The sequence below is a fragment of the Macaca mulatta genome, chromosome 16, assembly GCF_049350105.2.
Source record: "Macaca mulatta isolate MMU2019108-1 chromosome 16, T2T-MMU8v2.0, whole genome shotgun sequence".
NCBI lineage: Eukaryota > Metazoa > Chordata > Mammalia > Primates > Cercopithecidae > Macaca > Macaca mulatta.
The window spans coordinates 21,691,138-21,703,474 of NC_133421.1; positions in this window are offsets into that span (position 1 = coordinate 21,691,138).

Consider the following 12,337-nt stretch of genomic DNA (forward strand, 5'->3'; position numbering starts at 1 on the left):
CACGCAGCTGAACATTTGCCTAAATTTTGACTTCCCCAAAATGTAAATGCTGACTGACCTGATTAACAACCTACTGTTGACCAGAAACCTTATCTAAAACAAAGTTGATTAATACATATGCTATATATTCTGTGTATTATGTACTATATTCTTATAAAAGTAAGCTAGAATTGCCTTAGCTATTCCAGCTCTTTTTGGGTTCGATATCAATTTTAAAATAGTTTATCCTAATTCTGTGAAGAATGTCATTGGTAGTTTGGTAGCTGACTTCAAACTATACTACAAACCTGCAGTAACAGAAATAACATGGTACTGGTACAACAGCAAACACATAAACCAATGGAACAGAATAGAGAGCTCAGAAATAATGCAGCACACCTACAACCATCCAATCTTCAACAAACTCCATTTTAAAAAAAGCAATGGGGAAAGGACTTTCTATTCAATAAATGATGCTGGGACAACTGGCTAGTCATATGCAGATTGAAACTGGACCCCTTCCTTACACCAGATACAAAAACTAACTCAAGATAGATTAAAAACTTAAATCTAAAATGAAAACGTATTAAAACCCTGGAAGATAACCTAGGAAATACCATTGTGGACATAGGACCTGGAAATGATCTTCATGACAAAGATGCCAAAAGTAATTGCAAGAAAAACAAAAATTGGCAAATGGGACCTAATTAAACTAAAGAGCTTCTTTACAACAAAGGAAACTATCAACAGAGTAAACAGCTCACAGAAAGGGAGAAAATATTTGCAATCTACCCATCTGACAAAGGTCTAATATCTAGCATCCACAAGGAACTTAAACAAATTTACAAGAAAAAAAACAACCCCATTAAAAAGTGGGCAAAGGACATGAACAGATACTTTTCAAAAGACATAATATGTGGCCAACAAGGTTATAAAAAAAATGTTCAAACTCACTAATCATTAGAGAAATGCAAATCAAAACCATAGTGAGACACCATCTCACACCAGTCAGAATGACTATTATTAAAAGGTCAAAAAATAGCAGATGCTGGCAAGGTTGTGGAGAAAAGGAGACGCTTATGCACTTCTGGTGGGAATTTAAACTTGTTCAGTCATTGTGTAAAGCAGTTTGGCGATTACTCAAAGAACTTAAAACAGAATTGCCATTTGACCCAGCAGTCCCATTATTGGGCATATACATACACAAAGGAATATTAATCATTCTACCATAAAGACACATGCATGCATATGTTCACACATCGCTATTCATAATGGCAAAGACGTTAGATCAACCTGAATGCCCATGGTTGGTAGACTGGATATGGAAAATGTGGTATATATCCACAGTGGAATACTACACAGACATTAAAAAGATTGAGATTGTGTCCTTTGCATCAATACGGATGCAGCTAGAGGTCATTATCCTAAGCAAACTAACGCAGGAACAGAAAATCAAATACTACATGTTCTCACAAGTGGGAGCTAAACTTTGTATATGGACACAAAGAAGGGAACAGCAAACACCATAGTCTACTTGAGGTGGAGGGTAGGAGGAGGGTGAGGATTAAAAAACTACATATTGGGTACTATGCTTATTACCTGGGTGACTGAAAGTAATTTGTACATCAAACTCCCGTGACACATAATTTACCTATATAGCAAACCTGCACATGTACTCCTGAACCTAAAATAAAAGTTAACGAAAGTTAACCTAGATAAAATAAACATTTAAGAAATTCATAAGGAAGAGGACATATATTTATAGTTTGATGCTATATTTATTGATACCATAAGTTTACATCATCTGTTTCCGAGATGAAGAATCATCTATCTGAAATGGTGGGCAACTACAGCTGTAGACCTCAGTCTGTGGTGCATAGCAAGCAATTCAACTTTTCTTTGTAATGTCATAACTTTACTTCTTGGGAGACCTTCAGCATCACTCATGGCATTTCAAGTGATTTTCATGATGTTATTTAAGGTTTACGATATTGTGCTAAACATAGTGAAAAATATGTGAGAACCACAAGAGACCACTTTTTACTGTAAAAGGCAGTTTACTGGAGAGAGTTATTTAAATTTTTACAAAATAGACTTTATTCTTTAGAGCATTTTGAGGTTTCCAGAACAGAAATCCTGAGGGCTGTAGGGTCCTTTGAAAAGGTATGCAGTGCAGCCTTTAACAGTCTTTGTTCTGTACTTCATCAGGAGAGGAAGAAGCTATAGCCAAGTGTCACAAAGAGCTGCCTCAGGAGTTTGAGAAAACAAAACTTATTTCTGTACATCCCATCATCTGCAGCTGCTTATCACAGCTCTATGAGCTATATGATGGATCCAATGTTCAAAGACAGTGAAGAGAGCAGGATCCAATGTTCAAAGACACTGAAGAGAGCATTGGGAATCTGTTAGGAGGGAACCCAAAATGCAACTGATTTCAACAGTGACAGGAAAAACTGCTTCTGAAGAAGGTTTTACTACTGGCAAATATTGGTCCAGGAACATTTGAGAGCCAGTTGCTTGCATCTATTCTATCACAACGGCAACCAATGAAAGAAAAAACGCTTTGTTTATTGAAATAAACCCTAAGAGAGCCTTCCAAAGAAACGTCACGGAAATTATAGGTGAAGAAGTTTAATGTCCTCCTCTTTACAACCAAATAAAGGGTATGAGACTTGCTGATCTGGTAAAATCCCTACTTGAATTTGGCCACAGTCTTAACTGGTCATGCTTTTATGAAGGTTTGAAAACAGTTCCCAACAAGTTATTCAAGGTAAATGCATATATACATGAAAGTCATAAAATCTACAGAAAACTACTTTGACACATGTGGGCTCTTTACAATATGGTACCATTTAATGAAGACTAGAAGAGATTGTGTTCACCTACAGTAAACACAATCTAATGATAACTTGCTTCTAGAAAACGTGGAAGCAAATATGATTCAAGTGCTTGAGAACCCTGGTGAAGTGCCTTTATTACTAGTTCTTGCTGATGCATTTGAACTAGCCGAACAGCTTAATAAATATTTACCTCATGACTCCAAGTATATTTGGTTTCAGGAATCAGAAACAAGAAGCCAAGATTCTGAGATGACAGTAGGTGTTACGATGAAAACTGAAACCAATGACCTCCATCATGTTTTATTCATGTGGGGAATTTAAAAACTAAGTGAAGAGATCCCAGGAATACTTCTTTAATACCTAACAAAGTAGTGTGAGGCATTTCAACTTATTTTGGCCTTCAAGTCCAAAAATGTCAATTATTCTGTGACAGTGTTGACTTACAGAACAGTAAGAAATGTGAATTACAGGGGGCGATTCCAAGATGGCCAAATAGGAACAGCTCCAGTGTACAGCTCCAGTGTACAGCTCCCCATGTGAGCGACAAAGAGGATGGGTGATTTCTGCATTTCCAACTGAGGTACTGGGTTGTTCTCATGGGGGCTTGTTGGACAGTGGGGGCAGGAGAGTGGGTGCAGCCCACCAAGCATGAGCTGAAGCAGGGCAAAGCATCGCCTCAGTCGGGAAATACAAGGGGTCAGGGAATTCCTGTTTCTAGCCAAGGGAAGCGGTGACAGACGGCACCTGGAAAATCAGGTCACTCCCACCATAATACTGCACTTTTCCAATGGTCTTAGCAAACGGCACACCAGGAGATTATATCTCACGCCTGGCTTGGAGGGTCCCATGCCCACGGAGCCTTACTCATTGCTAGCACAGCAGTCTGAGATCGAACTGCAAGGCGGCAGCGACACTGGGGGAGTGGCGCCCACCATTGCTGAGGCTTGAGTAGGTAAACAAAGTGGCCAGGAAGCTCGAACTGGGTGGACCCCACCACAGCTCAAAGAGGCCTGCCTGCATCTCTAGACTCCACCTCTGGAGGCAGGGCATAGCCGAACAAAGAAATCTCTGCAGACTTAAATGCCCCTGTCTGGCAGCTTTGAAGAGAGTAGTGATTCTCCCAGCACAGAGTTTGAGATCTGAGAACGGACAGACTGCCTCCTCAAGTGGGTCCCTGACCCCCGAGTAGCCTAACTGGGAGGCACTCTCCAGTAGGGGCAGACTGACACCTCACATGGCTGGGTACCCCTCTGAGACGAAGCTTCCAGAGGAACGATCAGGCAGCAACATTGGCTGTTCAACAATATTTGCTGTTCTGCAGCCTCCACCGCTGATACCCAGGCAAACAGGGTTTGGAGTGGACCTCGAGTAGACTCCAACAGACCTGCAGCTGAGGGTCCTGACTGTTAGAAAGAAAACTAACAAACAGAGAAGACAACCACACCAAAACCCCATCTGTACATCACCATCATCAAAGACCAAAGGTAGATAAAACCACAAAGATGGGGAAAAAACAGAGCAGACAAGCTGAAAATTGTAAAAATCAGAGTGCCTCTCTCCCTCCAAAGGAACGCAACTCCTCGCCAGCAACGGAACAAAGCTGGACAGAGAATGACTTTGACGAGTTGAGAGAAGAAGGCTTCAGACGATCAAACTTCTCCTAGCTAAAGGAGGAAATTCGAACCCATCGCAAAGAAGCTAAAAACCTTGCAAAAAGATTAGACGAATGGCTAGCTAGAATAACTAGTGTAGAGAAGTCCTTAAATGACCTGATGGAGCTGAAAACCATGGCACGAAAACTACGTGACAAATGCCCAAGCTTCAGTAGCAGATTCAATCAACTGGAAGAAAGGGTATCAGTGATTGAAGATCAAATGAATGAAATGAAGTGACAGGAGGAGTTTAGAGAAAAAAAGAGTAAAAAGAAACGAACAAAGCCTCCAAGAAGTATGGGACTACGTGAAAAGACCAAATCTACGTCTGATTGGTGTACCTCAAAGTGATGGGGAGAATGGAACCAAGTTGGAAAACACTCTGCAGGATATTATCCAGGAGAACGTCCCCAACCTAGCAAGGCAGGTCAACATTCAAATTCAGGAAATACAGAGAATACCACAAAGATACTCCTCGAGAAGAGCAACTCCAACACATAATTGTCAGATTCACCAAAGTTGAAATGAAGGAAAAAATGTTAAGGGCAGCCAGAGAGAAAGGTCAGGTTACCCACAAAGGGAAGCCCATCAAACTAACAGTGGACCACTCAGCAGAAGCTCTACAAACCAGAAGACAGTGGGGGCCAATATTCAACATTCTTAAAGAAAAGAATTTTCAACCCAGAATTTCATATCCAGCCAAACTAAGCTTCCTAAGCGAAGGAGAAATAAAATCCTTTACAGACAAGCAAATGCTGAGAGATTTTCTCACCACCAGGCCTGCCCTGTAAGAGCTCCTGAAGGAAGCACTAAACATGGAAAGGAACAATCGGTACCAGTCACTGCAAAAACATGCCAAATTGTGAAGCCCATCGATGCTAAGAAGAAGCTGCATCAACTAACGAGCAAAATCACCAGTTAACATCATAATGACAGGATCAAATTCACACATAACAATATTAACCTTAAATATGAATGGGCTAAATGCTCCAATTAAAAGACACAGGCTAGCCAATTGGATAAAGAGTCAAGACCCATCAGTGTGTTGTATTCAGGAGACCCACCTCATGTGCAGAGACAAACATAGGCTCAAAATAAAGGGATGGAGGAAGATTTACCAAGCAAATGGAAAACAAAAAAAGGCAAGGGTTGCAATCCTAGTCTGTGATAAAACAGACTGTAAACTAACAAACATTAAAAGAGACAAAGGAGGCCATTACATACTGGTAGAGGGATCAATTCAACAAGAAGAGCTAATTATCCTAAATATATATGCACCCAACACAAGAGCACCCAGATACATAAAGCAAGTCCTTAGAGACCTACAAAGAGACTTAGACTCCCACATAATAATAATGGGAGACTTTAACACCCCACTGTCAACAATTAGACAGATCAACAAGACAGAAAGTTAATAAAGATATCCAGGAATTGAACTCAGTTCTGCACCAAGAGGACCTAAGAGACATCTACAGAACTCTCCACCCCAACTCAACAGAATATACATTCTTCTCATCACCATATCACACTTATTCCAAAATTGACCACATAGTTGGAAGTAAAGCACTCTCCTGCAAATGTCAAAGAACAGAAATTATAACAAACTGTCTCTCAGACCACAGTGCAATCAAACTAGAGCTCAGGATTAAGAAATTCCCTCAAAACCACTCCACTACATGGAAACTGAACAACCTGCTCCTGAATGACTACTGGGCACATACCGAAATGAAGGCAGAAATAAAGATGTTCTTTGAAACCAATGAGAACAAAGACACAATGTACCAGAATCTCTGGGACACATTTAAAGCAGTGTGTAGAGCAAAATTTATAGCACTAAATGCCCGCAAGAGAAAGCAGGAACCATCTAAAATTGACACTCTAACATCACAATTAAAAGAACTAGAGAAGCAAGAGCAAACACATTCAAAAGCTAGCAAAAGGCAAGAAATGACAAAGATCAGAGCAGAACTGAAGGAGATAGAAATACAAAAAACCCTTCAAAAAATCAGTGAATCCAGGAGCTGGTTTTTTGAAAAGATCAACAAAATTGATAGACCGCTTGCAAGACTAATAAAGGAAAAAAGAGAGAAGAATCAAATAGATGCAATAAAAAATGATAAAGGGGATATCATCACCGATCCCAGAGAAATACGAACTACCATCAGAGAATACGATAAACACCTCTACACAAATAAACTAGAAAATCTAGAAGAAAAGGATAAATTCCTGGACACATACACTCTCCCAGGACTAAACCAGGAAGAAGTTGAATCCCTGAATAGACCAATAGCAAACTGAAATTGAAGCAATAATTAATAGCCTACCAACCAAAAAAAGTCCAGGACCAGACAGATTCACAGCCAAATTCTACCAGAGGTACAAGGAAGAGCTGGTACCATTCCTTCTGAAACTCTTACAATCAATAGCAAAAGAGGGAATCTTCCCTAACTCATTTTATGAGGCCAATATCATCCTGATACCAAAGCCTGGCAGAGACACAACAAAAAAAGATAATTTTAGACCAATATTCCTGATTAACATTGATGGAAAAATCCTCAAATATGGGCAAATCGAATCCAGCAGCACATAAAATAGCTTATCCACCATGATCAAGTGGGCTTCATCCCTGGGATGCAAGCCTGGGTCAACATACACAAATCAATAAATGTAATCCAGCATATAAACAGAACCAAAGACAAAAGCCACATTATTATCTCAATAGATGCAGAGAAAGCCTTCGACAAAATTCAACAGCCCTTCATGTTAAAAACTCTCAATAAATTATGTATTGATGGGACGTATCTCAAAATAATAAGACCTATTTATGACAAACACACAGCCAATATCATACTGAATGGGCAAAAACTGGAAGCATTTCCTTTGAAAACTGGCACAAGACAGGGATGACCTCTCTCACCACTCCTATTCAACATACTGTTGGAAGTTCTGGCCAGGGCAATCAGGCAGGAGAAGGAAATAATGGTATTCAGTTAGGAAAAGAGGAAGACAAATTGTCTCTGTTTGCAGATGACATGATTGTATATTTAGAAAACGCCATCGTCTCAGCCGAAATCTCCTTAAGCTAATAAGCAACTTCAGCAAAGTCTCAGGATACAAAATCAATGTACAAAAATCACAAACATTCTTATACACTAATAACAGACTAACAGAAAGCCAAATCATGAGTGAACTCCCATTCACAATTGCTACAAAGAGAATAAAATACCTAGGAATCCAACTTACAAGGGATGTGAAGGACCTCTTCAAGTAGAACTACAAACCACTGCTCAACAAAATAAAAGAGGACACAAACAAATGGAAGAATATTCCATGCTCATGGATAGGAAGAATCAATATCGTGAAAATGGCCATACTGCCCAAGGTAATTTATAGATTCAATGCCATCCCCATCAAGCTACCAATGACTTTCTTCACAGAATTGGAAAAATTACTTTAAAGTTCATATGGAACCAAAAAAGAGCCCGCATTGCCAAGACAATCCTGAGCCAAAAGAACAAAGCTGGAGGCACCATACTACTTGACTTCAAACTACACTACAAGGTTACAGCAACCAAAACAGCATGGTACTGGTACCAAAGCAGAGATATAGACCAATGGAACAGAACAGAGCCCTTAGAAATAATACCACACATCTACAACCATCTGATCTTTGACAAACCTGACAAAAACAAGAAATGGGGAAAAGATTCCCTATTTAATAAATAGTGCTGGGAAAACTGGCTAGCCATATGTGGAATGCTGAAACTGGATCCCTTCCTTACACCTTAGACAAAAATTAATTCAAGATGGATTAGAGACTTAAATGTTAGACCTAAAACCATAAAAATCCTAGAAGAAAACCTAGGCAATACCATTCAGGACATAGGCATGGGCAAGGATTTCATGTCTAAAACACCAAAAGCATGGCAACAAAAGCCAAAATTGACAAATGGGATGTAATTAAACTAAAGAGCTTCTGCACAGCAAAAGAAACTACCATCAGAGTGAACAGGCAACCTACAGAATGGGAGAAATTTTTTGCAATCTACTCATCTGGCAAAGGGCTAATATACAGAATCTACAAAGAACTCAAACAAATTTACAAGAAAAAAACAAACAACCCCATCAAAAAGTGGGCAAAGGATATGAACAGACACTGCTCCAAAGAAGACATTTATGCAGCCAACAGACACATGAAAAAATGCTCATCATCACTGGCCATCAGAGAAATGCAAATCAAAGCCACAAGGAGATACCATCTCACACCAGTTAGAATGGCAATCATTAAAAAGTCAGGAAACAACAGGTGCTGGAGAGGATGTGGAGAAACAGGAACACTTTTGCACTGTTGGTGGGACTGTAAACTAGTTCAACCATTGTGGAAGACAGTGTGGCGATTCCTCAAGGATCTAGAACTAGAAATAACATTTGACCCAGCCATCCCATTACTGGGTATATACACAAAGGATTATAAATCATGTCGCTATAAAGACACATGCACACATATGTTTATTGCGGCACTATTCACAATAGCAAAGACTTGGAACCAACCCACATGTCCGTCAATGATAGACTGGATTAAGAAAATGTGGCACATATACACAATGGAATGTTCTGCAGCCATAAAAAAGGATGAGCTCATGTCATTTGTGGGGACATGGATGAAGCTGGAAACCATCATTCTCAGCAAACTATCACAAGGACGAAAAAACCGAACATCGCATGTTCTCACTCATGGGTGGGAATTGATCAATGAGAACACTGGGACACAGGAAGGGGAACATCACACACAGGGGCCTGTCATGGGGTGGGGGCAGGGGAAGGGATAGCATTAGGAGATATACCTAATGTAAATGACGAGTTAATGGGTGCAGACACCAACATGGCACATGTATACCTATGTAACAAACCTGCACGTTGTGCACATGTACACATGTACCCTAGAACTTCAAGTATAAAAAAAAAAAGGTAATGTGAATTACATCGATCCAGAATTTGTTCTCTCAGGTATGACAAGAACCTCTTTGATTGGAGCGCCATGTGTCACATTTCAGATGACACGTATTAGTGACACAAGCCCACAGGGCACTGCAAGCTTAGCAGAAGCTATTATTAAATGTAAAAGCACAAATTACCCAGAACTCTATATAGATAGATCAGGGGACAATATTGATTTCTGAAATTAGGCATACTTTCTTATTGAAATGGTTTATGATAGTAAACTTCACAAGGGCAACCAGAACTCTGAGGTGTTCACCCTATACATCTCAGATCTCTACAATGAAGTGGAGATGAAAGCTGAGATAGTAATACAGAAACTCACACTGCTTGATGACCAATTTTTGGAAGCTGAGACTGAAAGAATATGCATCCACCCAGAAGATAATTTTCCTGTTAGCACCTTTAGCTGTAATTGTGGCAATACTTTGTACTGGGCTGATAACACAATGGGGAAACATAAATCACTGGCACTAGACTTCAGCAGTACAGTAATAGCCATCTGCAAGGTAATTTAAGAAGATTGGTGGTCACATTGCCCCATGATTTCCTGTGTGGCATCATCAGAGTTCTTAACTCCTGACATCAAGTGTTTTCACAGCAAGATGTTTCTAGTATTTAGAAATGGACCTTGTGCATCATACTTCATAAGAGCTTGAGACATTCTCACTCACAGGTATCACCAAGTGACAAACATCTCTCCTTACCTGCTATATTTTCCCCCCAGCAAGGAGGATTCATTCTAGATGAAGTGCTGACCTTGCCTACTAAGGAAGTGGTCTCGGGGCGCCATGATTCTCTCACCTTCCCTGGGCATATGACAAAAGTAGAACACTGCCAGGCTTTCATTTTACTGCCATCTTTAGGGAAACTCGTCAAAGAAATGCTCTTTGACCCTCTTCACCTCTGAGATGTTGTCATCATATGTCCAACCCCAACCTGAATTTTTACAGTAATTAATTCATAATTCTCATAGTCACATTCATGTCCACATTCTAAATCTTAGCCAGGGTTTACAGAAATTCTGCCTGATCGTGTTCTGTAGATTTGTCAATGGCTGAAATCAATGAGTTTGAAAAATAATTTAATTTGTTATCTTTTTCAAAAGAATGCACTGGTGAATCCTGTTCTGTTATGATATTTCATATGTGTGGCCATCCCTATTGCTGTGTTCAAAGTTGATGTTCCAGAAAGTCAGCTTCCACAAATGTGTAGAGCAAAGAGGAAACTATTCAAGGCAAAAAGAGTATATGCTGCATCAGGAGGCTCTATGACCTTGGATTTAAAATGGTGACATTTATTATTATACAGTAAGGAGGTGGTTTTGTTGTGATTATTTCACTGAGAAATCCACCTTCTGAGCAGTTGAAAGAAATGCAGTTGCTGAAAAAATCAGAATGGAGAATGCTGAATTACCAGGCTACAATGTAATATCATTTTTCGTTCTGAGGTGGAAAAGACATTACATTCAACAGGAAATACCTTTCCAAGGAGTAAAATCAGTTTAATTCTTAGTGCCATACTCTTGCTCAATGAGCCCCATTAAGCTCTCAACATCTCTCAGTCGGAGAAATTGTTAAGCCCAAAAGTAGCTGGTGAAATAAAATTTTACTTTGTGACGAGAGGGCAGGAATTAATTATTTTCTGTGCTAGCCATTGGTTTCTGCCTTCATTGGGAGTGTAACACAAGCCAACCATGCTGCTGCTAACTCCTTGCTGGACACCTTCTGCCACTGTCACAGGAACTGTGGTCTTACTGGATCATCAGTTAACTGGAGTGCCTTGAATCTTGGGTTACTGCTGAACAAAGACCATCTTCAAAATATTTTAACCACAGAAGGAGTATTTACTCTTCAAATACCCCGAAATCCATGAGTGTCTTGAAATGTGCTTGATTCTCAATAATTCTCAACAAGCTGCAGTCAAGTTTGATTTCAATAAATTACAGGAAAACTTTTCCCAAGTTCTACCTTATTGAATTTATTTCCACAAAGAATTCCAAGATGAATTTAATTTTCTGTAAGATTATTAATGGCTTTTATTCATTCTTCCTTTCAGATATCAACAAATGAGTACATCACTTCCTTAGCCAGTTTATGAATAAAAACTTCAAAGACATTACAATATCCACATCACTCACATCATTAGGCATAGATTCAATATCAGCTATGACAATTCAGAATAAGCCCTTTCGTGTTCTACAGGTTTAAATTATTCCAATCAAACTCCTTGTTCCAGATGTAACTCTGCAAATTTGAAAATTGTTTCTGGAAGAACAATCAAATAAGACTTGAGAGAGGGGAGAAATGGCAACAGTTCACCTAAAACATTCTTTAAAAAAATGCATGCATCATGCTAAGTTGGTGTGAAAAGAGAGGTACAAGATTATACACAAGATGCAGTCAAACTTGTCTTAAACTTCCCAAAAGATGGCCAAGTAGGAACAGCTCTGGTCTGCAGCTCCCAGTGTGATCGACGCAGAAGATGTGTGATTTCTGCATTTCCAACTGAGGTACCTGGTTCATCTCACTGGGACTGGTTGAACAGTGGGTGCAGCCTACGGAGGGTGAGCTGAAGCAGGGTGGAGTGTCGCCTCACCCAGGAAGTGAAAGGGATCGGGGGATTTCCCTTTCCTAGCCAAGGGGAGCCGTGACAGACTACCTGGAAAAATGGGTCACTCCCACCCAAATACTGGGCTTTTCCCAAGGTCTTAGCAACCAGGAGACAAGGCAATTCTCTCCCATGCCTGGCTCAGTGAGTCCCATGCCCATGGAGCCATGCTCACTGCTAGTGCAGCTGTCTGAGATTGATCTGCCAGGTGGCAGCCTGGCTAGGAGAGGGGCATTCGCCATTGCTGAGGCTTGAGTA